The 26,687-nt window shown below is 35.6% G+C and overlaps 1 protein-coding gene across 1 annotated transcript in view; it reads left to right on the forward strand.

Moving 5' to 3' along the window:
• LOC126763094 (cysteine-rich motor neuron 1 protein) overlaps positions 1-26,687 on the forward strand; it is a 372,079-nt gene that overhangs the window by 200,658 nt on the left and 144,734 nt on the right. Inside the window, exon 4 of the mRNA XM_050480299.1 lies at positions 8,029-8,147. The gene's annotated coding sequence lies outside the window, so the exon portion shown is untranslated. The remainder of the gene's footprint in view (positions 1-8,028; positions 8,148-26,687) is intronic.

Raw genomic sequence — 26,687 nt, forward strand, 5'->3', positions numbered from 1 at the left:
AACTATTGTATTTGGGAAGGCGGCAGAGTGGATCTGGTAAAAATGAAACTGTGTAATGGGTGTTAAAGCTTCTCTTGGCTTAGTTTTATATTAAATAAGTTTGAGCTTATGTCAGTGAGAAGCTTGGCTTCACAAAAAATCTAAAAGCGGAGTAAACTGCATTCCTTTCATTATTATATTTTAGTTCGTGGTATTTTATTTCATCCATATATTTGAAGCTTTTGCACTTTTTAAGACACTGCTTATATTCAAATTTAATTTTGGTCCGCTTTCTTGATTTTTTAACATTAGAGCTTTTAGAAATGCTGTAATTTGTTTAGTTATAGTACTTAGGTTCAGGGCTCATCTTTACAGTTTTTAAATCTGCTGCTTTAGAGCTTTTACATTCCGTTGAGTGGACTAAACACAAACTACCCTTTATGAACCTTCGTGCATAAACAAGTTCATGTTTTTTTTATGAAATGTCGAAGGCTTTTTAGCTTTCAAACCTGTCTTGTTACTGTTAACAGTGTTCGTTTCCTTATAGTTGTTATGTTCATGATTTAACAAGGCTTTACATAAAGTTTGGAAGCGGGATCTTTTGAGCTTTGAAAGTTTATCTTGAAGAGCTTTGTTGATCTTTTACCAGCAAAGCTTCTGAAAACTTCTAATTGCAGTTCTAAATATTACCAATATCAAAAGTTTGTTTGAATTAATATTTTATTTATTTCTTTATATTTCTTAGGTTCAAGTTTAAACAATGCTTTTAATAAAATTTGGAACGCGGGAGCTTTTGAGCTTTCAAAGCTATGTCAGCCTTAAAAGCTTAGTTTTCTTTTATCAGCAAAGCTTTTAGATCACTTCTTATTCGTTTAGTTCTAATATTGGTGTAAAGCTCTTGGTTATTCATGGCGTAACTATAAATTTAGAAATCTGAAGCTTTTGTGCTTTAAAAACTGCTTATCTTGAAAGTTTGATTTAGGAACTTTCTTGAGGATTTATCAGTGAACTTTTCAAAACTCTGCACTCGTTTAGTGCTAATACTTTCTTGGTTTTCACAGCAGCACCATTTGGAAAAGCTTAGCTTTGCAAGCTTTCTTGATTCTGCAACAGTAGCCTTGGAAAATCTTACTAAGTGCAGTTCAACTTATGGTTTAAATAATGTTATTGCAATACTGTACAGTTTTCGGTGCCAAGTGGGTCGAAAACTGAAGCTTTTCCTGTTTAGTGTTCATATTTATTCTTCAATTTCGGTTTAATACCGAAATATTTGTAATATGCAGTTAATCGAAAAAATGGGAAAAATTTTGGAAACTTTAAAAGTTGTAAAGCTTAAACTATCTCCATTACAACAACAAAAACTTGAACGTGGTGTCATTAAATTTATTACTTTCGAGGCAGCACTCAATATTTCAAGCGCTCTTGCAGCTGATATTACCACATATTTTGGTTTTTGCTGCTCCGCAGTCTACTTTAAAGCATATTATTTTCAAATATAAATTTAATTTGCTCACTACATAATTCAATCAAGCCACCAACGCATCAAAGCCATTAATAATGTTCTGCCAACGATGCACTATGCGCTTACATATGTATGTGTGTATGTGTATTGGTATTATGTGGTGATGTCCTGCGTACAACCACAATTACAAAGACTTGTGGGCCCGTGAGCCAACCGCTGCAACTAACCAATAAATTATGCAACAGCAACATGCACCTGAGCTGCCAAACTAATGCGGCAAACACATACACAAACACGCACACAGTGGTGCACAGCATTTCATAGTAGAAAATAGTTGAGGATAGTAATGCATACTATGCAGGGAAGTTGTCGTTGCATGCAAAATATATAGAAATTTATAAATCTAAAGCGATGCCTGGTAGCAAATATGTATGCAAAGCTTGTTGCATTCACAATTTATATGCACCGAGTAACTGGTGAATTTCAAAAATGTAAATGTAAACTGAAAAAATTTCGACATGCAAACCAAAAATGCGACGTTAAAACTAAACAGAGACAGGTAAACTGGAGACCAGGCGACTCGCACTATGCCATAGCTGCATGTAGTTAAGCGCTTGCTTTTGGCATTTCCCAACTTAAATCGATGTCGCTGCAGCGTACATACACTTCTAAGTGCCCTAAACACATATACACACACCCATATAAATAAATTTTGTCTCTAAGCTCCATTGCATAAGCGCACTTTCGCCGTTTTTGTATGATAGATGACACAAATGCTGTCTGGCAGCGCTCACATTTTGCGTTCGACGGTCATCATATTTCATTGTGAGCTGTTGCCAACCGCATTGCTGTGCGCCAAAAAGTATGCTTCACATTTATAAAATATGCACTAGCATTCACTCTCTCATGGTAGTTCACGGTATTTTCATGGTTCAGGGTTGACATGCTACTTTGAGCCAGCAAATATGTTTCGGTTGCTGTGTGAGTTTGAGTTTTAGTGCGTTGGAATCATTAAAAGGTATTAGGGGTATGTGGGTTATAGGTGGTGCGCTGGATTTTTCTCTGTAAGCGGATTAGAAATTGTGGCATGCTCATGCTGGTTAAACTTGCAGCTGAAAAAGCTTAAAATAATGGTACACTTGCATTTTGAGGAGTTAATAAAATCAGGAAAGATAATAATTTTATAGCTCCAAATAGTTTTATTGGTCTTATAGGTAGTAAAGAATATCTCAAAGTGTGTTACGTGTTCGGCGCTTCTTAGGACGAACCGGCTTCATATCAAATACGTTTCGAAGATTATACTTCGATACATATTGTTTTAGGAACCTGTGTTAGACTTTATCAAATAACATCAGCTACGTCTTGTTTTAGACGAATCAGTAAATTGGCGGAGGCCGCCTTCGCATATTGGAAGTTAATCTGGAGGAATCTCAACCTTCAGACGATCCTAGCCTCCCCAAACAGCTGCTCGAGACTAAGAACGGAGTCGCCAATTGACGAGCCGCCTCCCGAATCCGCTATGTCTGAAAGACTCGGGTCACTCCCTTCCTGGCCTGGCTCCCTTTTAAACCTCTCCCACCCGAAAGACTGCCTCCTTATAAAGGACAGTCGAACGCACATCGGCACATCTAATGAGCTTATGAAGCCTACGGTGCCATCCGACACTCTCACACCTTGAAAATGGGCTGGGATGCCCACTGTTTACCTCCAGGAAGACTAAGGAGATGCAACCGCCACTCTCTTCCATTCCTCGCCGGAGGATTTTTATCATCGTGGCATTCCACGACTTTGGCCGCTAACCGGCTGTCGGCCTTCGTCTTCCTAGCTGTTGCTGTTCTTCATGAGTCTAGCAGAGTTTCCTCTTATAGTGCTGGTGATTCTGTCGTCGCTTGCCGTCGGGGTTTACCTTAGTTATACCCAACTTCCGAAATTAATTCGAACCTTTTAAACTTCCTCAATTCGCCTTTTATCTTTGCACCAGAGTTCATAAAGAAGCAATTATTTACATCTGATTACACCAACTAACTGCCTACGCAGCATAGAATTTCTTATCTGCAGGTGCAGTAAAATTACTCGCAAACAATACAAAAGACAGCTCACAGTTCGGCGCAAGGACTTCTCAGACATTTTACCTTTTCTTTCAATTTCTTACCAACAAGTCTGCTGTATTCAGCTGTCAGCGTATTGTTGTCATTCCGACTGCCTGCCAACTTTGCTGGCTGTCCAACTCGCATCTCGGTGCATTGCTATGGAAATGTGTGAGCAGTAAAATTTAATAATAAAAGCTTGTTAGAAGACAATATGTATACGTGAGCCCGAGTTCTACTATCTCCGTGCTGCAGTTGTCCACCCACCCACGGACCAAGGCCGCCAGTCATTCAAGTATTCATTGCACTCATCACAACTTTGCTCGGTGCGCCTGCAATGGCATTTGAAATGCTTAAATATTTTTTATCGCAATAAATGCAGTGCTGCGCCTTGTTTTCAGTTTTTGCCGTTTCCTGAAACTTCTTCGTCCTAGTAGCTGTTTTGACTCGCCTACTTATGAGTAGTTCATGAAATACTCATACTTAGTATGCTTTATGCGCTGCAAGTCCGACTACTCTTCCAAAGATTTTATCTTTTTTGGCACTTTCATTTCATTTTCGCCTACTTCGTCACGACTCCAATGACAATCGTCGTCGTCTGCCTGACATTTCTAGTTCTTATCTGTTGTTTTTCCACTAGGCTTTTGTCTGTACGCTTTCACAGCACCTAGTTGTAGATATGTAAGTATGTATGTAGTTAACCGTAAAATTTCTATAGCCTTGTTTGCAGACAAAAGCATACCTGAGGTAATAAATTTTCGTCTAACTAGCATACATAAGTAGTTAAAGAAATTTTAATGGTTTATAAGATAACAATACAAAGGTATAAGTCAGGTGACCCAAATGCTGAAAAGTAACTATGGTAGAGGTGAGATAAAGTGTGCGTTATACAATTGGAGGGAAAAGTGTGGCTTTTTTTTGATTTTTAAGCCATTTTGTGGCCGCCCTAAAATCTACTTCCAAGCCACTTCGTTGAAAGAAAGCACATAACTAAGCTGTACAGATTTCACTGATGACGGCTATTAAAAAAGGAATAATGTGTTGTTATTTGTGGCACTGTCAAAAGTTTGCTTTTTTCAAGAACAAAAGAATTGTGTGTCTTGTCCGATTAGATTTTAGTCTAAATTTAAAAGTTGTCATAGACTTAAAGCTCAAAAATAATTGGCGCCGAGATGTATGCTATGAAAATAACAGTTTATTAAATCAGATTTTAAGATCAGATACGAACGTATGTAGGTGATGTATTCGGTTATACCAGTTTTTGGAATTTATGCCAGTTTTTGGTACAAATGTCTATTTAAATTTTTTATACAACTTGTTTCGTTTGAACGTTTTTTTGTTTATACCAGTTTTTAATTTTTATACCAGTCATTTCGAATGATTACGCTATAACTGGCTGGTAAATATGGCAATCATGCCTCCGAATGCAATGTTAAAGCATGTTTGGAGATCAAATTAAAGTGGTATAAATACTAATGTTCTTAATATACCAGTTTTTGGTAAAAATATATTTTTAGATTTGTAGAAGCGCTTGGTTTTTAACCCTTATGAATTTTATACCAGTTGATTTTGCGAATTATAAATATGGCAATAACGCCATATTTGAGGCTCTATGTTCCACCTAGGAACTACGGGAAAATACATATATAATAAGGCTTATGAAGAGAGTGTATATGTTTTGAAAATTAAAGTGGTATAAATGCTTATTGAGCTTGATATATGTGGTTAAACCAGTTTTTGAGATTATGCCCGTTTTTGACACCTGATTAAACTAGTATAAGCGCTTGTTTTTAAAAATTAATTTGTTTATACCAGTTTATGCATTTTATACCAGTTGTAACGAATAATTACGTTATAAACATTGGTATATATTATTTTTTTTTTAAGAGTTTATGTGATTTACAAAAGTTTTTTGTGTGATTCGCTTATTAATACGAGTTAATGTTACGAATATCTAATTAAACTGGTATAATTCATGATTTTCAAACCTTATTTCTTTTTACCAGTTTATGCTATTTATGCCAGTTGTTACGAATATCTACTTAATGTGGTGCAACTGGCTGTTTTACTAAGTGTTTTATATTCAACCTTTATTTTTTATACCAGTTTATATGATTTACTATGCAATAGTCATTTATTTATACTAGTTTATGTGATTTTTTAGCGATTTATGCCAGTTGGTATTACAAATAGTTGAATAAAATTATATGATGATTATTATATCTAATTTTTATACCAGTTTATATGACTTATACCAGTTGGGACGAAAATCTAATAAAGGTGCTGTAAATAAATTTATATATATATCTATGATTAGTGTTATGAATATGTATTTAAACTTGTGTGCGCATATTTTATGCAATCCCCTTTCATTTATACCAATTTAAGTGATTTGTTTGTGATTTATGCCAGTTGATGTTTCAAATGTTTAAATCAAGTAGTATAAAGGCTTGCTATTCTGCTTAAGTTTTTATACCAGTTTATAAGACTTATACCAGTTTTGACGAAAATCTAATAGAAGTGCTATAACTGTATTAAAAGGTTCTTACTTTTATGTTTTATACGACGTATACCAGTTGTAAAAAAATATAATCAAAGTGCTTAAAATGTATGTCTTTAATATATTTTTATACCAGTTTATGTGATTTATACGAATTATTTATACGATTCGCTTACTTGGCTTCACTTCCGTGCTATAGTCTTTCAAAAAGTCATTCATTCTTCTAGGCATATAACTGCTATGAAGAACATGCACACACCATCTCAATCTTCAACATAATTCTTACTTTTGTTGCATTGCTTTTTAGTTGCATTTGTATACCTTTGTAGCATTTAAATGTATCACAATTCGCCTGATTTAGCCACATCTACCACTTTCTTTAGCACCAACTGTAATACCTACGCTACGTGCTTAGACGTGACAAATAGCAAGCCACACGACAGCGCTGAACTGCCACAACGAAATTGCTATAAGCTGCAACAATGCGTGCGTGCGTGCATTCGTGTTGCACGCAACTAGTTTGCAAATTGTAAGTTGCAGTTTATTACAAGCGAATTGAAATTTCATTAGAATTGAAGTGCTTAGTAAACTGGCAACAACGCGGAACTAGTCACTGTTGTGTTAGTGGCCAAGTGTAATGAAATTGATTTTAATACATACTTATATACCAATCCCATTGGGACTTGTACTAAGCTGCTTAGTATGGTATTCAGTACTCTGAGTAATTATTTGGGCACTATAGAGACATTGACCAGAGAGGAGAGGCTTTAAAGATCACAATAACTTCGTTATAGCGCCTCTTCTTTGCTCCAGACTCCGACAAAAACAGGGGAATGCCGAACGTACGACCGTATTTCACATCCATGCATCCGAGACTTGCAAAGCAGATGGAGGAAGGAATTATAGCCAAAAAACAGTGGTCCGTTGGAACCGAAATAGCGGGACCGGCTAAACGTTAGAGGAAAAAAGCGACAGCCAGCGATATTGGCAAGATTCATTTAATCGTGCCACTCATTGTTAAAATTACTCAGGAGATATAGATTACGGAAAGCTGAAACTACTGCATGCGCTCTTCGTAAGAGTAGAGACCCGGGCAAGCCTGAGCAAAATTTCGATGTTGTAAGCTAACTCAATGGGGTGAGGATTTTTGACTGTAAAGACCATCTCTAACTACCGTGGACAAAGGAAGTGATTGCGATGCTTCCAGGCCTGTGGATGGGCACCGTTCTAGAAATGATGGACCGAAGATGCATTCCATCCATACCGAAGGTGAAATTTTTCATACCAGACTTAAAAAATCCAAAATATTGCCGAAATTTTAGTAGACAAATATATCTGAGAAGGTCGTGTGATTTAGTCAAGAGAGCTCGACAGCTCTCCCGATGCCGTTCAATGATTTCGGTGGATATTTTTGGTATGAAACGTGTTCTTTCTCAACTTGTCACGATAAAGCTGAATTTTTTCAAAAAGAGTACCGCAAAAAGGTCACTTTGTACATAATTGACCGTGCGAATTCCAGATCCACATTCATGGAGAGCATTGTAACTGCCGATGAGTTATATCGCCATCGTAGTTTTCGAACCGATCGCAATATTTTTTCACTAACTACCGTTAATTAATGTTTTGATTAATTCCGTTCATGAAAATAATTTTGTGCCAGAAAATATCTCATTCCTAACTTCTTTGCATAAATTTCATAAATATCCTTTTTGCAGCTTAGTCAAGTGCAGCCGAGCACATTTTCATATAATTTTTTGTCATTAAACTCATTTGTATGCATGACTAATAGAGTTTCCATATATTTCAACTATATGTGGATGTCATATTAAGTCTGCCCGCACAGCTCACTCAAACATACACGAATATACCCACACACACACACACCCGCACTCTATATTATGAAAAACGCATGTAAATTACTTCTACAAAAGTTAGCTTACACGCTTCTGCTTTAGATATTTTCAAAATTTAATTACATGCATATAAATCTTATTTTACAGTTGCAACTACTAATACAAATACACAAAAATATGCAGCATTTTTGGCATTCATATGTGACGACGACAGCCGACAGCAAGCGAGAAATGCGCTTGCCAAATGAGACTGTAGGCGGAAAGAGGTATGTAAGCATGTAAATTTTGATATGTATATACGCATGAATGATTATAATGGTAGTTATACACATATGTATATAGCATATATATAAATATATCTCAATATGCAACTGCGTAAGCCTTGCGACTTAGTCGCTCTGGAGTTGAATGGCTCCTTTTGGTTGGTTGGCTGACTGGTTGGTTGGTTAGCCGGTTTGGGTTTCTGCTTGACGTAATATGAAATTCACATTTAATTATGAAATTTTCATATATTTTCTGAATGTTAAATACCGTAAAATTCCGGTTATAATAAAATATATTTTAAGGTATTTGCGCTTGTGCACTGATTTATGTAGAATTTTTAGTTGAATATGAGGTATGACGGATTTGAGCAAAAATCTGCATGCTGGAATTTTATTAGAGAAAGTTTAAGTAATAAATTTAATTAAAATTTTTTTTATAATTTTTGGTTCTGAAGTTTCTTTAGTATGTATGTTTAATCAATAGTTTCGTAGAATTTAATTTTTTTTTGGCTAGAGAAACGCATTCAGTGCACAATTCAGATTAGATGAAGGAAATAAATGAATTGAAACAAATAAGCCAGAGATTATCTCTTACAAATGTTCGCCGCGGATAGTCCATTCATCGAGTCCAATTTTCGATGATTCGTTCGAGCATTTTGACTAGTAACTGGCGAATTGGGGAATCCCACACTTGATATTTTTCTCTAAAGCCTGAAGCGAAGCGGGATTGTCCGTATAGACTTTAAACTTTACATAAGTCCACAGGAAAATGTCTCACGGTGTGTTATCATAGGATCTTGTTGGCCAATCGACTGGCAAGTTCGAAGATCTTTCTATTAGGTATATCGAGCTAAGAAAATTATTGAACCAATTCAACTCTTACTATTATTAGGCAAGGATTTTTTCCTAATTAATTAATATTTTCGATAAAAAGTTTACATTTAGAACTTTGATCCACATATACGGTATTTGCAGGAGTTGAATAGTTTTTGTCCGATTTGGACACTTTTTAGCCATAAAAGCAAATAGTTTTATTCCATTGATTCATTCATTGGTGATTGATTTGCATTTCGGAACGCGAAACATATGTAAAATTTAAAATTGTGTTATGGTTTCGACCCGAAATGTTAATTTCATTTAATTTTGTTGGTTTGCGATTCGGCTATAGCGAAGTCAAAAACCACTAAACGAAGTTTTTATCACATTTTGGTCTTATGGGTTTGAGGCTTGGCTGAAGTGAAGTCAAACATCACAAAACTGAGTTTCTATTGAAACTTGCTATAAGGGAAGTAGGCGTGGTTGCGATCCGATTTCGTTTGTTTTCGCGCAGGAACACCGGCATGTCAAGGTAACATTATATACCAAATTTGGTCGTTATCGATCGAGTTGGTACTGAGATATGGCTTTTCACCGAAATTTGAGCGGGGTCAAGCCCATCGTCCATTTGTGGTCTCTGCTCCTATAAAGTTCTTATATCATCCAAAGTGTAAAATTGAATGCCTCTGCACTAATAGGTCAAACACATTATTTCGAGGAAAATTATTTATTTGTTTTTCAACACAGTTCCCTTCAAGGGTCAAACACTACTTATAATGACACTCCAATCTTTCGATAGCATGTTTGGGTACAATTTCTCTTTTGGTTCAAAATAGGCCTCAGCTTCGGCGATCAACTCTTCATTCAACGAAAATTTCTTCCCAGCGAGCATTCTTATGAGGTTCTGGAAACAGGAAATAAGCGCTGGAGGCCAAATCTGGATAATTCGTTGGATACGGTAGCAATTCAAAGCCAAATTTTTGGATATTTGTCATCGTTTCCATTGAGTTATGACACGGCGCGGTCGCTGTTGATGTTCCTTCCTTTTTCAGGATAGTCAATAAAAATATTCCAGGCGTCTCCCAAAATACAGACGCCATAACGTTGGCAGTCGACTGTTGTGTTTTCCAACCCTTTGCATCGGGTTCATGGTATACACTCCACTCGGACAACTGTCGATTAGACTTCGGAGTGGAATGATGGACTGTATATTTTCCATCCAAAACGCAATATTTTATCATCAGGCGAAATTTTTTTTTATCAGTTTTTTCACAATTACAAAAGTTGCTTCCCTCAAAATGATATAATTCACAAACTAATAATCCGACAGCTGTCAAATTTATACACCGGGCTTTTGAACATTAGGGCTAACTAAAAATCAAATGGATTTTGTTCTAGTAGCATCATCTATGTGTCAGGCCGGAGATTTTTCAATTCACCTATTAGTCTCTCATTTTTTGAGATAAGTACTTATCTGAAAATTTTGCGCGTTCTTTTCCTACCAAGGGTCTGCTCATATATCGGAACCGCTGAAATCGATTCACTATAGCATATAGCTGTCACACAAATTGACCGATCAAAATCCCGTCCTTGTATTGATAACTTTTTTATATGACGAGATATCTTCACGAATTGCGGCGTGGATATTCACTTAAGACAATCCTACAATATTGTACCAAATATTGTTCAGAACGGACCACTATAGCCTATAGTTGTCAAACAAGGCCACGAATAAAAATCAAGTTCTTGTATGGAAAACTTTTTTATTTGGCAAAATATCTTGACAAAATTTGGCACAGATTACAGCTTAAAACAGCGTTCTATGCTAAATCTGGTTAAAATATCTTGCCTAATAAACAATTTTTTAGTACAAAAACATACATTTAGTACAAAGTCATACAAACCGATGCAAAAAATCGAGTTTTTGTACTAAAAAATTGTTTATTAGGCAAGATATTTTAACCAGATTTAGCATAGAACTTTGGCCAAGACAAAAAAAGTGACCTAAGTTTAAAATTTTTCTTCTTTTTACATTTAATTCCATATATAGTAATGCATGACCTGAGGGAACCTAACACAAACTCATAATTATGTATTTTTGCATAACTATTTCATTGCACAAGCGAAACTGTTTTTGGAATTTTCCACAGGTTCATGTATTTGTGAATCATTATAAGTTTTATTTACATAAGTGTTAGACAAAATGTAACTAAAATTGAGGAAATTCCATGAATATTCATTAAATTTGCACACATTTATATACCCACACCACTGGTGGATACTTAAATATACATATATAATATGTATGTATAGGTATAGTGAAATTGCGCAAAAATTATGCAAGCATCAAATAAACTAACCAGCCAGCCACGTTACACCGTTATGCATAACTGTATACATATTTTGACTCCCGATAGACTAGCATCTACATATGTATATTAATAGTTAATGAAGTTACACCTACACTAATACATTGCTTCCTATACATAAATATTTGCGTGGAATAATTTAGTTATAGCAAAAGGTTGCTAATTTGATATTTGAGTTCTTGTGTGTGTGCGTGTATAGATGCTTATAAATATTTCAATATGCTTTGAGCATTATCATACACATACCTACATGTATATACATATACATAATGTATGAATAGCAGTATCGTAGCTATGATGTGAGCGTCATTAGCGACATAGACTTATAATTTCCATAACACCATAGTTACCTATGTATACAATTTACTCTTGTGCCTGTTGCCCTTTAAACATATATGTATTTATACGTATTCGCACACATATTATCCATAATTACTGCCAATATATTTGCAGATGACGACATATGTTTGTGTGCAGATAACTCTAGGTTCAGTCCCACTAACAAATTGAATAGGTGGCAGAAATGAAGATTTTTACAGCATCACCTCTGAGAAGCCTTACCATTACAATGACTTTCAGATGTGTCTTAGTTTGGTTTCGACACCCTGTACTTATAACCCAATATTGTTTTGGTCGAAAAGGTCACTATTTTTTGTTAAACTATATATACTGATTCTTGAAATCGATTTGAAAATATTCTTGGATCCACCAACGAAGCTTTCTGTTAAGCAATTACGTTCTTACGAAACGGCAATGAACCAAATTTCTCTCAAATATTTAGCTTTTTGGTTGGACAGCATTTTAACACTATTCCCTAGGCTAAAATTATGAAGAAAATGGTTTAAGGTGTTTTTGAAAATTTTTGAAACCATTTTCAAATGTTCTTATTCAGAACTATGTACGAGTATATCAGCATATCTTAAGGCTTCATTTAATATTAGCTCCGTGCTTTTATGAAATTTGGATATAGTGATCCTCTTCTATAACTTTTGCTATGTGAGTTCCCTTTTATTGCAGGAGGATTTCCAAAAATATTTTATTGTTTTAGTTGTTTAGTCACAAAAGATCGATGAGACGTCTGCTAACCAACCAACGCAAATAAACTTTAAAATTAATAATTTTATTTTGCATTCCCCTGAAGCCGATCTTCTGAGTTGCTGGCGTTTTATGTTCAACAACATCTCTCAAGTTTTCTCAGTTTCAAGCAACTTTTGAAGAAACCAAAAATTCTTATATAAGTTATATCTAAAAGCCTCTGATACAAGTTTTGTTTCATTCTCATTAAAACCTATTGGCTGTCTTTTTGCAGAATCTTCAGCACTAATATTTTGTTTGTCTTGATTGTCAATTTGAACTTGTCTTCGAACCGAAATTCGAATTGTGAATTTTGTTTGATATTATGGTTAGCGTCTAAACTACAGTGAAGTCAAAAACCACGAATCAGTGAACCATCAGTGGAAATTTGTCTTTTTTGGGGTAGTTTTTCAAAAATATGTTTTGATGTGATTCCCCTTGAACGTAGACCCACTTAGAACTTTATATTATATCCGTGTTTTTGACCTGAAGGATGGGTTGTATTTGACATTATGGTTTGCGACTTGACTAAAATTCTCTCAAACACCATAAAACTAGGTTTCTTTCACAACCGTCTTCGCACTTACCATTTGCGTTCTTTCGGGAAGTATTCCTAAAATATAATATTGATATTAAAACTCTAAAAGAAAAATTTACAATGTCGGGAAGTAATAAGTTTGAGTCAAATATTTGATGGGATGTTGTGAAAATCATACGAATGAATGGAGGCGAACTTCCTGAGTGGGGTAGGAGTGAGGTGCACAGGAACACAGTAATAAGCTTTTAGACGGCCGAGTTCGCACAAGGTAATCGAAAGAAAAGTGGTGTCCAGGATACCAGAATCACCTTTCGAAGTCTAGTAGTCGCCGAGCCTTCCAAACGAAGATCGCAGCAACTAAAGAAAGTCTTCTTATTCTAACAAAAAGTATGCTCACAACAAGAGCGGCTTTGATTGGATTACAATAAAAAGGGAGTATATATGTTTGAGGACACCGCACATGCCGACTGTTACAATTCAAAAGGAATGAGCTCTAGTAGAAGTGACAACGAGTCGCTGTCTCATTGGCAGACATCCCATCAAACTCATAATACCATACAACGACTATTCTAGAAGCTGCTGAGTGAATTAGCAGAAAAGAGACTATATAACAACTTCTATGCGAAATCAAGGCTTTGTATAAAAAAATAATCATAAATATCGATCGAGAGTTTCTCGATCTATCGGAAGTTGCCTTTATTAGTGAACTTCATCAGTAGCACAGGGTGGATTTTAGTCCCGCCTACCTTCCTGCCTAGTATTAAACTGTTTATGAAGCTTCTGTTTCGTTGATTGGGACAATAGTAATCGACTTGGATGGTTTATTCTGTATCCAAGGCTTTGGAAGTGCATAGCATAGATCTGACTTTATTTTTCTGTCGTTGAGCTGCAACACTTGTGATGGTCTAAAGGCACTTACGATTTTATAGAACTGGAGTTGGACAAAACTCTCTCAAACTGGTGCTTTTTTAAATTCGTGTACTTTTTATCTTATTTTTGCATCTTCAGAAGCCAATTTCCCAACATGATAGATTATAATTGACTACATATACAAAATCTACCATACATATATCCACAGCCATATAACTTCGACTTCCAATAGCTCATTAACCAGTTCGTAAATAGAGAAATATTTATGCGTTCAGCTCACTCTATATTCCTCTTATGAACTAACAGTTGTAAAAGCTTACTTGTTTTTTTTTATTTTATTTTTATTATTTTTAATAAAAATTTTCCAATAACGGAAATAGCAAAAAGTTGGTGTTTGCTATTGCCATGTACCTGCCACCTGCTACATGCCACAAACATCAATGTTATGATATGGTGGCAGCCACGTTTTATGCACTCCACCAACGAAACTCATTTTGTTTTTATTTGTTTTGAATTTCAATTTATGCAATGAGCGACAACGCTGCCGTCCTCTACTCCACGCAATTCGCCGACCAGCAACGTAAACCTTGCATTCCCCGCCATATGTTAGTAGTTGCTGTTGTTTTTGCATTAATTTCGAAAACTTCAAAAAACTACGCGCTATATACACTACATGTCGGTGTGCCAGCTGCCTTGTCATACTGTCGCTTTTTAACCATGCGCGAGCGCTCGTAATACCTGGCGGCTGTCTCGCAAGTTTCCAAAATGTTTATATGAAGAGTGTGTGTGACTATTTGCTAAAGGGGTGTGGGCCGTAAGTTGTCACGCCTAATGGAACAACTGAACTGAACTAGTGTAACAAGTGTGCAGGCATTTAGATCGGTGCTAACTAGTCTGGAAGGCACTTATTTTCAATTAGTGTTAGCTGCAGAACATAAAAATAATTTGGGGAGAAAATCGTTGTTTCTCAAATTTTTGTTTTTTGAGTCTTAATTCTCTTTCGTAAGCCTTTTCGTGATAAATATAAATGCCTACCCGATTGGACCCAGGCCAGTATTATACCAAACCGAATCGGCAGTTGGTATAAATCTATTAATATCATTACGATTCCCACATATGGTAGATTCACAGTGATTGTGAGGGGCATAAATTTATTTTCTATTCAGATATTCTCCATGTTAATTCGTGTAGTCTCCATTTTCATTCAGCCATTCTTGATATAAGGAAACATTGAGTTAACTGATATCTTCGGTTAATCTCAGAAGCACACTTTATCCAAGGACGTAAAGATGTCATCATTATTACCATTGTGAGCGATGGATAGCGTTTCTTAATAGTATATGGTGATTTTGGTAACGGGAAAGGTGGTCTCTTTCTAGCGAAAACCAAAGCACATTGGACCTTATCGGTTATAATAGTCTAGTCATTATAGTAAGTTCACCTCGGAATTCGGTAGGCATACCCTACCATATGTAGGTTTTGAGACAACTTTAGGGTGTCAATATACAAGTATTTACAGACATATAATTGGATATATCGAATTCCGAGATTCTTACCTAATTTAAGCTTAAATGACTGTAAGTTTATAAAGACTCTTAGAGAATGTACGAATGGACAGATCGAATAAAATAAAAGAAAAAAATTGGAAAGGAAAATATATGATATAAATAGATAGAAGAGGATAGGATAAGATAGAATAGGTTAAGATAAGAATAGAACAAGAAGGAAGGAAATTACTGGGAAAGGATAGGATGGAAAGATATAGGATATAGGCTAGAAAAGGATAGAATAAGATAAGATAGAATAGGATAGGATAGGATAGGTAAGGGCAGGATAGGATATGTGAGGTTATGTTAGGGTAGAATAAGATAGGGTAAGATACGTTAATGTAGGAAAATATGTGATAAGACAGGATAGAAAAGAAAAAAGAAGAAAGGAAAGGATAAGATAGTATTGGATATAATAGAATAGGATAGATAGGATAGACAAATAGGTAGGGTAGATAGAATAAAGATAGAATAGGATAGGATAGGATAAGACAGGATAGATAAGGGTAGAATAAGATAAAGATAGTTAATGTAGGAAAATATGTGATAAGACAGGATAGAAAAGAAAAAAGAAGAAAGGAATAGGATAAGATAGTATAGGATAGAATAGAATAGAATAAGATAGTATAGGATAGAATAGAATAGAATAAGATAGTATAGGATAGAATAGAATAGGATAGGTTAGGATAGGGTAGGTTAGGATAGGATAGGATAGGTTAGGATAGGATAGGATAGGATAGGCTAAGATAGAATAGGATAGGACAAGATGGGGTAGGGTAGGATAGAATAAGATAAGATAGGATGGGATAGGATTTAATAGAATGGGATAGGATAGGATAGTCTAGGATTGCAATGGATAGGATAGGATAAAATAGGGTAGGGTAGGATAGGATAAGATAAGATAGGATGAGATAGGATAAGTTAGGATAGAATAGTATAGGACATGATGATAGAATAGGATACTAAAGGATATGATGCGATATGTTGCAATAGGTAAGGACAAGGACTTCCAATCGCACGCTCTTTTTATATAATTTTGAAAACTACTTAGATCTCTTTTCGGTATTCAACATCATCCTACAAAGACACATTCACATTTATTCACTTCATTGCTTTGCGCTTTTTAAACCCATTCCGCTGTCACTAAAGTTCCGTCCTTTTTGCAATGTTTCTCTAGTTTTGCAGTTCTGCCAGCGTATTTGCAGTTTCAAATGCGATGAAACACACCCTCTTCCACACTCCTCTCGCTTTTCGCAGTAAATATCTAACTTCTACACGCTGACTGTAGTTACTTGGTAAAATATTTCGCATGCTGCAGCGTATAAATATAATAAGCAAATATTTTTACACGCATTTTCGCTCACGTACGCACACATCCACATGCACTTATTCGCTTAAACACACCGTTACTTACGGTAAATTAAAGTAGAGTGTAGTGCCATGCAGTTCCGTCGCTTCTACGCTGTTATTTGCGTAAGTGCTTAGTTGCGTATGAAATTATGCTAAATGAGTTTTGTATTTCGTGCAATAATTAAATGAACTGCAATTTCTCAGGCTCTACTTAGCTCGAGGAATTTACTGAAGACATGCGTAGACATACGAGAAGGTATAGAAAAACATGAAATCAAAACTAGTAGTTAAAATAAAGGTTGTTGCTTTGTATGGGATAGAAAAATTCATAAATTTGATGTATAATGAAGTATATGTTGCAGAGTTGCCAGATATTTTAGATTTTTCAAAATTTGTCTTATACCCATAATAATCTCTTGTTATTTGGTATTTATTTCGAATGTATTTTTATTTATTTTGACATTAAGTATATCTTCTTAGGCTTCCAAAATTTGCTATTAATCGCAGTGACCTTCATTTGACCAAATACTTTTGCCGTAGGAAGATATGAGAACACTTGGCATGGAAAAATGTTAGTATGAGGCTGAATTTGCAGACAATATTGTATGAAGAGCAAAAACAAGTGCAGTTAGGTTAAATAATATAGATGACATAACATATTTTTTACCAAGACATTGCAGCCACACAACTTTTTCCTTTTTGGTGCATGCTGAAAACCTTTAAGTGATGTTGGTGGAAAGTATACAACGTGCTGGCTGATTTTTCAGAATTTTTGATCCCCTTTTACAAATTTTTTTTTTTTTATTTTAAGATAGTTTAAAATTTAAATTTTGTACTCTTACAAATCCCACTAGATACTCTAAGTTATCTTTAGCATCTCTTGATAAACTTTGTCTCATGTAAGAACATTTTGGTGCATTAGAGTTTCCAAGAAAGCTGCTCGAAATGTTCTCTTCGTGGGCTAAGTGCTGATTCGATGGAACTTTTTATACCAAAACAGCACCGTTGTGGTACAAAAGAACAAGACTATGTAAATTTTTTCCGACATTACTATAGTTCAACTTAAAAGGTCACCTTTTATGCTCTTCAGTTTGTATATCGTAAAACATCGTTTCTATGTCAATTTTTTTTCATCAAGGTTCAACCCAAAAGGTCACTTTCGATCCTCTTCAGTTTATATATCCTAAAACGTTTTCTATAGTCTTGGCTCTTTATAAATTTGTTTCGACATCATCCTGGCTCAACCCAAAGTCCACCTTCGATTCAATAATCTTTGCAAATTTGTGTTTAGATTGACAAGAATGTATACTATCCTAGATGTATACCGACGAAACCTCGGTGATAAATCCGTTTAAGTATTCAAATGATAAAGTATCACATCAACATGTGCACTATTTCACTTGATCATATCACAAGGCGTCGCACCAAATCTCGTGTGTCTACTTTTCATGAAATCACATTAAACCTAAGCACATTACGTGATCAGACAGACATTCATTTTTATCATCGCAGCATGTGATCAAATCACATCTACATACATACATTTTTATTTTCGCATCAAGTAAGCAGATCACATCAACATATTTTTGTCATATGATGCCTCATAGGTTGACAAGACTTTGTACGAGTAGCATTATAGGTGCGAGACCCCGGTGATTCAGATTGCTTTAAGTATTCTTATGATAAAATATCACATCTTTCCATGACATCAAAACAAGCTTAATCACATCACGTGATTAGATCATATCGACATACATATATACATTTTTATCCTAAGGCTTTTCATCACGTCATGTAATCTGAAATAAAGATGTACATACATATGGCGATGTGATATGATCAGGTGATGTGATTAAGCTTGATGCGATGAAAAATGTATGGAATGAATCTCTACGTTATGTCATGAAACGAGTAGGTGACGCTTGGTGATGTGATCACATCTTCATCACATCATAGCATCACGTCATGATCATATAATCAATGTTACACGGCACACAAAGATAACGTCACGCACGTTGCACACCAATCATGTGACATCACTTTATTCCGTCACATCATATTTTCGTGACATCGCAAAAAACCATGACGCCTCATATCATTACATAAAAACTCATAATATAACTTTTAATGACATTTTCGCAATTGTTATGAAACACAATCTGTCACATGATGCCATGTAAAGTCATGAAGCATTAGAAGTTCAGTACTCATTACCTAGCAACACATCCATGCCATCACATCAGTTCAAGTGATATCATGACACATCTCGTCTTATTAAGACACATGCGATGTAGCACATCACCGTCTTTCAACAGCATTCATTTATTCTCTCTAATAAATTCTTGTTTACAGAACACAATACAACAAACGTTATTCAAACAGCTCAGCATGCAATATGTGCTTTTGGCAATTTTCGCAAATGCAAAATACATATGTACATATATGTATATGTATGTACGCAAGAATACAAGCATACCATTATACCAATTACATTTTACTTCACCACACATATTGGCAGGCACATCAATCACACCGCCACTGCCAGATTATTACCTCGATGACAGCACTCAAATCACACCTCATGTCACATCTTATACACATATTTCCAAATCAAATATTTCCTTACACAAAATGCATGTGAAAATAATTTGGACAATTTTTAATTAAAATCAGGCACATTTAGGCAAATCTCAAACATTTTTGTACACAAAATATTTATGCACATTTCATTTAGGCAAGAATTTGACTTTCCTGCAGATTAAATTCACTTACAGCTCAAATAACATTTTTACGACACGCAAGAACATAAAAGCACACGCGCATGCATACACACACACACATACATCTATCTATGGACTGGTGTTGAATGCATACATGTTTGCAAATGAAATTCCAAAACGTCACTGCAAAATCCAATTAAAGCTCTGCTTATTTGTTTAGAAATAAGCTACCCGGCAATAAAATGTTGGTGCGCCAGAAAGTATGCAAAGCTTTGCATTTTTTAAATAACCTCAAATAAAGCAGCAGCAAAGGTAGAGTTAATGGAAATGCCTGCACAAATACAGTGAATCAACAACATATACGCATGTGTGCGTGTAATGCGAGTGTGTGTGTGGCTGTCAAACCAACTAAATACCCACAGCAATTCACGCTGGCAGCAGCAGTGCTGTCGTTTGTGGGCGGTTGTGTATAATAAGAGATTTTTGAAAATGATTTGCTCTGCTTTTTTGCTGTTGCATAACCTTGCTGTTGGAGCCGAGCCTAAATGTATGCTGAAATTTATTATGAAATATACGTCTGCCCAAATGTATGCTTGACGCAGGGTTTAGGGTACACGTGCAGCAAGCGGTAGGCAGCAAAATTTGCAGCTGCTGACAAGCAACAATCAACAAGCCAAAAAGCAATGAGAAAAATTGAGCTTGTCAACATTTTGTGATTTTAATAAATTTTTACCAGTGCTGCCGGGCCATGTAGGCGACCTAAACATGTGGCTAAGGATAATAAGCGCAACAACAAATAATTTCGAGACTGTAATAACGGTTGACTACAAGGTAACCAGCAACATTGTAAAAGATAATATCGAAAATGAAGCCAAATGAGCAAAAGTTGACATTTTAGTGCTTCGGCTGATGACAAGCAAGCGCTGATTGTTGCTGGCTGTTGTTGTTGTTGTGCGACAAGCTGCGCTCACAATCTGTGAAAGGTATTTACATGTACACACTTATTACATTTATGCCTAACGAGCATTTGCTGTTCAAAAGAAATTTTGTTGCATAATTTGCGGCGCTCTGCCTAAGATTTTCGTACTCACACACTAAATCAATGATATTAGTATCGGTTCGGCACAGTTGTTATGCAATGTTATAATCAAAGTTGAAATTACGCATATTTACGCTGACATAACTGCAACTAACGGTACATTAGTGACTTATGGGATATATGTACTTTGTTTTCAACGAGCTCGCGTCTACACCTGATCGATGTTAGACAAATGATGACAATAATGCCATGTTTTCACAGCAGGCTTATTACTTACTAAAAAAAAGAGAACAAAATGTAATTGTAGGCAGAAATTTATGAAAATCTACAACAAAACAACAACAAATACATTAACATATTTTGTAGTATTTTGGCAAAATAAAGTTTTGCATATTATTAAATAGCAGCCATACTGATATTATAGTATATCATAACACCCTGAATATACAGGGTGACTCATATGTAGAGCTTCAATATACTCTCTCACCTCTTTAAAACTGATATTACCTGATAAACCTGCTTTCCATATTCGCTTCTAACTCGCAGTAGTGAAGAGCAGAATATTACCTTCCCTTAACGATCTCGTCGAAATAAATCAAGCTTTAATATCTCGAATATCCTAAAGGTATGCTTTCTTTTCCGGATATATCGGTCAACCTGATTCGACTAACCAAAATCGACTTTCATGATCTTATCGATGTAAACCAAGCTTGTCAGATTCGGTAATGGATTTAAATATCTTGATATTATCATACTTACTGTCTAAAGGTATGCTTTCTTTTCATGATATATCGGTCAGCCTAATTCGACTTACCACAATTGACATTTACGATCTCATCGTTTTAAACCAAACTTGTCTGATTCGCTAATGGATCTAGGTATCTTGGAATTATTGTATTTACTGCCTAAAGATAACGGTCAGCTTAATTCTATTAACCGAAATCGACTTTTCGGCGCAGAATTTTAGAGATATTGTGAAAATTCTTATCCTATCCACAAAAAAATTTCGTTCTCTCTTAAACTCTTAATCGTGATAGTAGTCCTGCCTAAAAGTATGCTTTATTTTCCGGACAAGTCGGTCAGTCTTTATAATATTTGTGCGTCCAATTCCATTCCAAAGCAACACTTCGGCAAAATTTGGTATTAAATATGTGCCGCCTAAAGGTATGATCTTCCGGACAAGTCGTTCGTTCAAAATCTTTAAACCAAAATCAATTTTAGGCGCAACGTATTAAAAAATTATAAGAAAGATACTTATATTTCACAGCAACACCAATTTTCTTCACTCCTAAGTTTCGAAAACGAGTGCTGATAACTGTTAAGATCAGTTGACATTTTTGTAATAATGATGACAAACGCGTTGCGAACCTATACTTCAGGAAAATGTTTTGTTGATAAGGCAATCAGTGTTTTGAGCTAGAGCCATATTCCTTGAATGTACCGAACTATCGGCTCAAGTACAGATGCCGTATCATTCAAACGTAGCCACCATTTGATCCTCCATTGTTTTTTTCTCCTAAGTATTCTTCTCATAATTTTTTCTTCTCTCACCCTTTATATTCTAATACAACGTGATTTTACATTTGAATTTTGCCTGAAAATTTGTGTCGCCACTTCCACGGCAAACATCAACAACCAACAGCGCCTACTTCCCTTCAAATTTAGTTCATTTTATGTGTCATTGCCAGCGCTAAGCTTCTTTTCAGTACTCGTTTACATTATGGATGCGAATCCTCCCTTGACAGCCGCATGATGCCTGCTCAAAATAATATATGCGACAAATAGTCTAATAATGCCATGTTTTTCGTATTTTGAATAAAGTTTTTGAAATATTCATGAAGCTTAGGCGTGGATAGCGCAGGTATGTTATGGAATTTGTACAGTCTGTATTTTGTTGAAAATATTTTTAGCAGGTGTTACTATTTTGGAAGCGAAAGAGGAGTGATGGTAGATATGAATTCGCATGAAAGGAGGGATTGCTTACATCCATAGTTTTTCTATCAAAAAAGTTTTCAGTTAGTATATTTTTAGAGTAGTCCTAGTGTAAATAAAAATTCTGGTCTCTGATTTTTTGGAAAAAGCTTTGGAATTGCATTCTATAACCTCCTCTAATCAAGAAAAATTTAAATATAAGTGTTATTAAATACAAGTTTTGTAAGCACTCATCATATCATCATTTTCTTTGATAGATGTAGGGCTTCAATAGAGTCTAAAGCAGCTTCTTCCATAGCTTCTTAAGGAAAGTCTACAGCAGCTTCTTCCATTGCTACAATATTTGCCCCTAGTAGAGCCTAAGATTAGAACAAGTTGCCCATAAATATTCCAATAATTAATGTCCTAACTAAGAAGGATTATGAATATCAAGAAATGATGAATAGGGTTAAAGTTTATAGAAGTCGTAAACTCATATGGATACTACCGATAGAAAAAGCTTCAGTTGCTCACGCAATTCTCAGCTTTTGCGGTGTATGACTCCGCTAGATATTTAGCCGAGCTCCAGCTTTACTTTTGCGGTGTGTGACTTAGCTATCTCTTCTACCAATTATGGTATGTGTCTAAGCTTAAAACATATGTTCATATCATGCGAATTATCGCTCTCAAATAAACAGAATTTCATATTTCGGTGGTGCCTAAAAATCCTCCAAAGCATCAAATACTAGCATGAGAGAATATTTCTCCCTATGAAAATCGCCATCTTCAGTTGGACACTCTAGTTCGAGTAATGACAGCCTCACCATAAAAAGAGACCCGCATTAGTGCTGTGAGAGGCAGGCAGGCAGGCTGTCACTTTGCCAACCGATGTCCAGGCCAGAACTTGGCTTGCATATTAATGTCAACACAACATATGTTTAGCGGTGGCACAACGATTGACATACACACACACGAACAAACAAAGTACGACAGCTGCAAAAACAACAAGCAGGCCAGCTGAGCAGCAACAGCTGTACTACTACAACAACAACAGCTGACATAAAGACTCAATGTTGCTAATAATAATAATAATCAGTGGCGACCAAGAGATCCGAGGATTACATATACCATATAGTCTATGTGTGTGTTACAAATGCAACTGTGTGTCAAAATTTGCGTATGTGTAAGCCAACAACAACAAGCGTCCAACATTTGCGTTGTTGTATCGGTAAGAGGCAGCTGTAGTCACTACAGTTCACAGCAACGTAATGACAGCCTGGCTGAGGCCACAACTGCGTAAATGCGCCTAAATGTATGCAACATATGTTTCAACTATGCGTGTGTGTGTGTGTGTGTGTGGGCGAATGTAAGCCATCATTAGGCATATATCCAGCTTTAAGTAGCTCAGCGCTTTGACTGCAGCGCTTACTCACACATATACTCCTCTATTAGCATTTAGCTACTTTATTTTCCACACTCACACACCCACATAAGCACCCACAATCAATGTTGGTATGTGTGTCAGCACATAAATACACTTGTAATGCCTTATGAATGGCCAAATCTTGCACGAGGTCTCAACACTCGGCGCAGTCTGCATGCCTTTGGAAAGTCTGTTATTATTATTACAGTTATTACTGTTGTCATTGTGTTGGTATTCTTCTACTAAACGGTGATACGTTAAAGCAGCTATACTCTTACTGTTGTTGTTGTTGCCATTTTGTTGGCAACGCACGCAACATGCGTAATTTTATTACCCACGCTATCGCTTTTATCCGCATGCACGTCCGAAAATATGTGGCATGCTACCCGCTGGCACGTCGATGCGCACTCATATACAAACGAATGTGGATTTGGCTTAATATATTTATATTGCCTACACATAATTTATGGTAATTGAATGGTTATAAGCGCATCTCTTTGTACATTTGTGTGCTTAAGCCTATCAGTTGTATTTTATGATATATGCTGCTCTTACTATTATTACCGTTATGATGACTGCGTGCCTTACATTAAAAATTACTACTTACAGCGCTGTGCTGTGGTTGTTTTAGCGCTGGCTGCCTAATTAATTTATGTTATTTATAGCATAAAAGGTTACCAAATTGATATTTATCTTGATCTTGATCAGTCAATTTGTATGACAGCTATATGGTAGTGTGGTGCGATCTGAACAATTTGTTCAGATATTATATCATTGGCTTAGACAATAATCCTCGCCGAATTTCGTGTTGATATCTCTCCAATTAAACAAGTTTTTCATACAAGAACTTGATTTTTATCATTTAGTTTACATGGCAGCTGTATGCTATAGTAGTCCGATCATAATAAGTTCTTCAGAGATTATACCACAGCCTTGGGAAATAATGTGTACAAAATTTCGTGCAAATACCTCTTCAACTAAAAAAGTTTTCCATACAAGAACTTGACCTTAATCGTTGACCTTGTATGACAGCTATATGATAGTGTGATGCGATCTGAACAATTTCTTCAGATATTATATCATTGCCTTGAAAAATAATCCTCGCCGAATTTCGTGTTGATATCTCCCCAAATAAAAAACTTTTTCATACAAAAACTTGATTTTTATCATTCAGTTTACATGGCAGCTATATGCTATAGTAGTCCGATCTTAACAATTTCTTCGGAATTTATAGCATTGTTATGGATAACTAGTTGTGCCAAATGAAAAACTTTTACTTTTAAGCATTTAATACCGATCGTTCAGTTTGTATGGTAGATATGTCTTATAGGGTTGCGATAGTGACAGTTCCGGCGGAGGAGCAGCTTTTTGATGTTAAAAGGATGGGTGTTAAATTTTAAATTGATATCTCAAAACAGCAGGAAATACATAGATATAGACGGTCAGGCAAACAGAGGTACAATAAATAGAAGGAAATTCTAAAAACATTCAATTATAACGTTAAAGTGAACTAATTTCGTCGAAGTTGTGAAGTGAATACCAAAACTAATTCAACATTGGTCTCTAGCTGGCCCTTCCTGATAATCTTTTAATGCCGTACAGTATCCAAACTATTTCCAAGCTGTTAAACTATCCCATACTACATCTTAACCAGTTCCGTAACTAGTTCCTCCCTAAATTATAAATAGTACTGTGTCGTACGAGCCTATCGAAAGCTGATCTCCTCTAACTGTAATATAATATTAAAATCAAAAATAATTCTCAAATGACAGGCGCCAGTCACATTTGGTACTAGTTCTAAACTAGTCCCACAATTAGCAATTCCTCTCCAAATTCCAAATATTGGGTAGTCGAGAAAGTCTTTTCGTATTTCTAATCAAACTTCAACTTATTTTTTTATATTTATAATGAACTTTAATGAATCAAATATGTACCATTTTGGTCGACCACTTTTTCTCATTCTTCCGCTAGAGGCATTATTCCATCAGTGTACAACTTTTTGTTGGCAAAAAACTGCGACAAGTAATTATCACAGGCTTCTCTTGAAGCAATTTTTACTTCATTAAGAGAGTTCTGCATTGACCGAAACCGAATTGAATTGGTAGTCCGATGATGCAAGGTCAGGGTTATGGTGGATGCATCAAAACTTTCCAGCCAAGCTCTACCAGTTTTTGCCGAGTCATCACAGATGTGTGGTCTAGCGCTGTCCTGATGGAAGACGAATCCCTTTCTGTTGATAAGTTCTGGCCATTCTTTTTCAATTGCTTGCTTCAATCTCATTAGTTGTTGGGAGTAAAATGTAGAGTCAATCGTTCGACCCGGCTGGAGCAACTCATAGTGGATGATTGCTTTCCAATCCCACCAAACACTCAGCATAACCTTTCGAGGTGTCAATCCTGGTTTATTGTCGCAGTTGATCCACTTTTCGTCTCATTATACCATTCGCATCAAAAATGGTTCGATTTCATTTCGTTTCAGCAAAGAATCGCAGATTTTAACCCAAACGAACTTCTTTTTGTAGCCAGCCGTTTTAAATGGTTTTATCTTATCCTTATCCTTATCCTTATCCTTATCCTTACCTTTATCTTTATATGTATCTTTATCTTTCTCTTTGTCTTTGTCGTTATCTTTATCTATATCTTCATCTTTATTTTTCTCCAAACTCTTTTTGTACTAGTCCTAAACTAGTCCGAATATGAACATTAACTACTCCGCGAATCAAGCAATGTGTTCAGTGTTGAAAAACATTAAATTTTCAGGCAATAAGGCTTAATTATGCAATACCTAAGCTAGTTTAGCAAACTATGAAATTAAAAATATCGGGAAAAAAATCAAAAGACTAAAAAAATACTTTTTAATTTAAAAAGCTAAAATCCGTTTTATTTG

Source organism: Bactrocera neohumeralis, chromosome 6 (genome assembly GCF_024586455.1).
Source record: "Bactrocera neohumeralis isolate Rockhampton chromosome 6, APGP_CSIRO_Bneo_wtdbg2-racon-allhic-juicebox.fasta_v2, whole genome shotgun sequence".
NCBI lineage: Eukaryota > Metazoa > Arthropoda > Insecta > Diptera > Tephritidae > Bactrocera > Bactrocera neohumeralis.